This window comes from Callorhinus ursinus, unplaced genomic scaffold, assembly GCF_003265705.2.
Source record: "Callorhinus ursinus isolate GAN/ISIS: 27379988/994484 unplaced genomic scaffold, GSC_fseal_2.0 scaffold42, whole genome shotgun sequence".
In the NCBI taxonomy this organism is placed as follows: Eukaryota; Metazoa; Chordata; class Mammalia; order Carnivora; family Otariidae; genus Callorhinus; species Callorhinus ursinus.
This window is the reverse complement of record NW_027397104.1, coordinates 6,640,893-6,646,048: the sequence shown is the minus strand read 5'-3', so window position 1 is coordinate 6,646,048 and position 5,156 is coordinate 6,640,893. Positions and strand designations below refer to the sequence as shown.

General features: G+C 35.3%; 1 long non-coding RNA gene across 2 annotated transcripts in view; it reads left to right on the top strand.

The window, feature by feature from the left end:
* Positions 1-1,157: 1,157 nt before the first annotated feature.
* Positions 1,158-5,156, top strand: part of LOC112809615 (uncharacterized) — a 115,048-nt gene continuing 111,049 nt past the window's right edge. For both annotated transcript variants that reach the window (XR_003204625.2, XR_012374946.1), the window contains exon 1: positions 1,158-1,261. This is a non-coding gene — a long non-coding RNA (uncharacterized lncRNA). The remainder of the gene's footprint in view (positions 1,262-5,156) is intronic.

The window sequence follows — 5,156 nt, the reverse complement described above, 5'->3', positions numbered from 1 at the left end:
GTTGACTGTAATTCTAGCTCAAGAAAGAAGGCCATAAAATGACAGAGGACTGCCTCAGTGGTTTCTCTATTGGGGAACACTAATTCCCAATGGGTTGTGTCAGCAACTGTAGGAACTACATAAAGCATAAGCTTGATTTTATTCCCATGATAGGTGAAAACATGAAGCAGCATATTGTGTTACTTCCCAAAGCCTGTAAATATGACCCATATTAACGTCAGTGTTATCAGTAAAGAAAACCTAGTATCTCCCTTCGTAAGAGAAATGTAGAATCCCCTGATAATGATGTTAAAAGAAATAATTAAATCAACATCATAATGATTATATTTGGTTTTTAAAACATTCAAACAGCAGATGAAATGAGGTTGAAAGAGCATTTAAAACAAATATCTTAGATAGTCTTTGAAATGCTTGATTAGCAGGAAATAGCTATTTCATATTAAAATACCCAAAATTTAAATTTTACCTAGGCCAGAACGCTGGACTAGGAGAAAAGGAATTCTAGTTCTAGGGCTGGTTCTAATGCTGCCATCGACTATGTGATTAGATCGTGACCTAATGTCCCTGTGTTTCCCTTCTTCCTCTTGTAAGATGGTAGACAGTACTAATTTAAATTAACATGTCCAATCATCCTTTCCAATTCAAAATGCCTTAAATTTATGAATCATGGTATTTACTCACAAATTCTTTCCTTGCAGTTATTTAAACATTTTTGCATTTATAGAGAAACATTTTAAACTCTCATTTTGCAATGTCCCAAGTGTACAAGATGATAAGTTGTACAATTTTTCAATTCACATGATTGAACTCATGCAAGTGAATAAACCGTATAGACAAAATACTAACTTACACAACTCAAATTTGATTTCAGGATGGTTTCCATCCAATCACTCTCTTTTCCTAAATACAAACTACTAAAAAAAGAAGCTTTAAGTTTAAAAAGGTAATTCAGCCAACCCTTCTGCTATGGACTGAATTGTGTCTCCACAAAATTTATATGTTGAAGTCCTAACTTCCAGTGTCACTGTTTTTGGGAAAAGGGCCTGTGAGGAGGTAACAAAGGTTAGATGAGGTCATAAAGTGGGTCTCTAATCTGATAAGGCTGGTGCCTTTATAAGAAGAGACACCAGAGCTCCCTCTCTCTCTGCCAAGTGAAAAGGCACCAAGAAGGCAGCCAGCCATCTGCAAGCCAGGAGTCCTGCTCTCAGCAGAAACCAAATTGGCCAGAACTTTGATCTTGGACTTTTCAGCCTCCAGAACTGTGAGTAAATAAGTTTCTGTTGTTAGCCACTTGGCTGTGGTATTTTCTTACAGCAGCCTGGGCAGACTAATATGCTTTCTTTTCAAAATTTTTTGAAGCTTTATGAGTCACAGTTCCATCCTTTCTCATTATTATATTGATAATTAAAATTTCATCCCATTGTTTATAGTCCTAGTTCTCTACTTATACCTTTAAAATAAACATAGGCAGGAATAAACATGTATTTCTTACATTCTTCTTTTTTCTTTACCTCTAACTCTGAAGAGTCATCATGCTTAGTTTATTCCACCTACAAAATCTCCCTTTTGCCTTCCTTAATTTTTCATCATTACTCCCTTCCCTCAGACCCTTGTGCTATTGCAACAGTTTCCCAATTGGACTCTCTGCCTGAAATCTTAACATTTGCCAATTTTTGCTTCAAAATGGTCCCAGGATAGGCTTCTTAACATGCCAGAAAATTGTTCAGTGATTCCTGGACACCTATACCCTTAGGATAAAATCCTCAAACTACTCCATGGATTAAAGATCCTTCATGAATTAGGAAGCCTCTTAACTCCTTACCTTTGTTGGTACTATTGACTTTGTTTGGAGTATTCTTCCCATGTTTATCCCCACAAAAAACTATTCCCCATCCTTCAAATATTATTATTAAGTACTTAAATAACACTATGTGTCAATCACAGTCCTAAGTATTTTATGTGTTTAGATGCATTTAATCCTACAAAACTCATGAGAAAGGTGCTATTACTATCATCTGTGTTCCTGAGTGACAGAAAGATTGTTACTTGTTACTTGGCTCATCACACAGCTTCTAAGTAGCAAAGCTGGAAATCTAACCTAGGTGGCTAAGAAACCATAATCCAGGCATATAACCGTAAAGCATACTGCCACTCTAAGCACAAATGTCATTCATTTCCTTTGTGAAGCATTCTCTAAATTTACCAGAATCTCTAATGGTTCTTTCTCCTGTATGTTATTGTATGTTACTCTCTTTTATTCATTAACTTGTTTCATTTTAAGTCTATTTAATTCTTTTTTTACTAAACTGAAAACTCCTTGAAAGTAGAGACCATGAATTTCATCCTTATACTCAGTCCTTGGTACATGATCAATATTTAATACATGGCTGTTAAATATGATTTTCTTTAAGCATTTTGCAGAGATATGGAAATATTTTACATGTTTCTCAGAAAGAAATAGAATCACAATCCTTCAAACAACTGTATGATTTATATACCATCTTTAACTATTTGGTTTTATAATTTCTAAGGAAGTAAGTAATGCAATGATTGGGAATAATATATGTCAATGATATTTGTTTCTATAAATCATAACTTGTCCTTAGAATTAAATAAAATATATACTTCTATTTATAAAATTACAGTATTTTCAGAAGGATGATGCATTTGTTATCTTGAAAATATTTAAATATCTCCTAAAATAACAAAGTTATGAGCTATATTATAAAGTCATCAGATTCACAATTAGTTATTTTGGGCATTACATATGGCTTGAAAATTAACATTCTAAATAGTAGTTTAGAGTTTTAGACAATTTTAAAAAGGCAAGTTCTTTCTTTCTTTGAACAAGCTCATTATGTTCCATTTTATTAACTACGAGTTTAAAAGATAGACATTGAATAGTATTGATAGATATTATGTCATGTTCAATATGGTACCATTGAAATTCCTCTATTTCATTGATTTCTGCTCTGATCTTTATTATTTCTCTTCTCCTGCTGGGTTTAGGCTTTATTTGCTGTTTTTTTCTCTAGCTCCTTTAGCTGTAGGGTAAGGTTGTGTGTTTGAGACCTTTCTTGTTTCTTCAGAAAGGCTTGTATTGCTATATACTTTCCTCTTAGGACTGCCTTTGCTGCATCCCAAAGATTTTGAGCAGTTGTGTTTTCATTTTCATTGGTTTCCATGAATTTTTTTAATTCTTCTTTAATTTCCTGGTTGACCCATTCATTCTTTATTAGGATGCTCTTTAGCTTCCATGTATTTGAGTTCTTTCCCACTTTCCTCTTGTGACTGAGTTCTAGTTTCAAAGCATTGTGGTCTGAAAATATGCAGGGAATGATCCCAATCTTTTGGTACCAGTTGAGACCTGATTTGTGACCTAGGTTGTGATCTATTCTGGAGAATGTTCCATGGGCACTAGAGAAGAATGTGTATTCTGTTGCTTTGGGATGGAATGATCTGAATATGTCTGTGAAATCCATTTGGTCCAGTGTGTCATTTAAAGTCTTTATTTCCTTGTTGATCTTTTGCTTAGATGATCTGTCCATTTCAGTTGGGGGCATGTTAAAGTCCCCCACTATTATTGTATTGTTGTCGATCTATGTCTTTGCTTTTGTTATTAATTGCCTTATATAGTTGGCTGCTCCCATGTTAGGGGCATAGATATTTACAATTGTTAGATCTTCTTGTTGGATAGACCCTTTAAGTAGGATATAGTGTCCTTCCTCATCTCTTATTACAGTCTTTGGTTTAAAATCTAATTTGTCTGATAGAAGGATTGCCACCCCAGCTTTCCTTTGGTGTCCATTAGCATGGTAAATGGTTTTCCACCCCCTCACTTTCAATGTGGGGGTGTCTTTGGGTCTAAAATGAGTCTCTTGCAGACAGCATATTGATGGGTCTTGTTTTTTAATCCAATCTGATAGTCTGTGTCTTTTGATTGGGGCATTTAGCCCATCTACATTCAGGGTAACTCTTGAAAGATATGAATTTAGTGCCACTGTATTGCCTGTAAGGTGAATGTTACTGTATATTGTCTGTGTTCCTTTCTGGTCTATGTCGCTTTTAGACTCTCTCTTTGCTTAGAGGACCACTTTCAATATTTCTTGTAGGGCTGGTTTCGTGTTTGCAAATTCCTTTAGTTTTTCTTTGTCCTGGAAGCTTTTTATCTCTCCTTCTATTTTCAATGACAGCCTAGCTGGATATAGTATTCTTGGCTGCATATTTTTCTCGTTTAGTGCTCTGAAGATATCATGCCAGTCCTTTCTGCCCTGCCAGGTCTCTATGGATAGGTCTGTTGCCAGTCTAATGTTTCTACCATTGTAGGTTACAGATCTCTTGTCCTGAGCTTCTTTCAGGATTTTCTCTTTGTCTCTGAGACTCATAAGTTTTACTATTAGATGTCGGGGTGTTGACCTATTTTTATTGATTTTGAGAGGGGTTCTCTGTGCCTCCTGGATTTTGATGCCTGTTTCCTTCCCCACATTAGGGAAGTTCTTTGGTATAATTTGCTCCAATATACCTTCTGCCCCCCTCTCTCTTCTTCTTCTGGGATCCCAATTATTCTAGTGTTGTTTTATCTTATGGTATCACTTATCTCTCAAATTCTGCCCTCATGATCCAGTAGTTGTTTATCTCTCTTTTTCTCAGCTTCTTTATTTTCCATCATTTAGCCTTCTATATCACTGATTCTCTCTTCTGCCTCATTTATCCTAGCAGTTAGTGCCCCCATTTTTTGCACCTCATTAATAGCCTTTTTGATTTTGACTTGGTTAGATTTTAGTTCTTTTATTTCTCCAGAAAGGGTTTCTCTAATAACTTCCATGCTTTTTTCAAGCCCAGCTAGTAATTTTAAAATCATGATTCTGAACTCTAGGTCCAACATCGTACTAATGTCCATATTGAGTAGGTCCCTGGCAGTCGGGACTACCTCTTGTTCTTTTTGTTGAGGTGATTTTTTCCATCTTGTCATTTTGTCCAGAGGAAAATAGGTGAATGAGAGAACAAAATGCTAACAGGGTAACAACGCCCCCAGAAAATATACTCTAAACAAATCAGAAAAGACCTGAAACCAGGGGAAAAGAAAAAGAAAGAAAGAAAAAAGAGAAAGAAAAAGATAAAAACAAACAAAAACAGAACAAAACAACAAAAAAAAA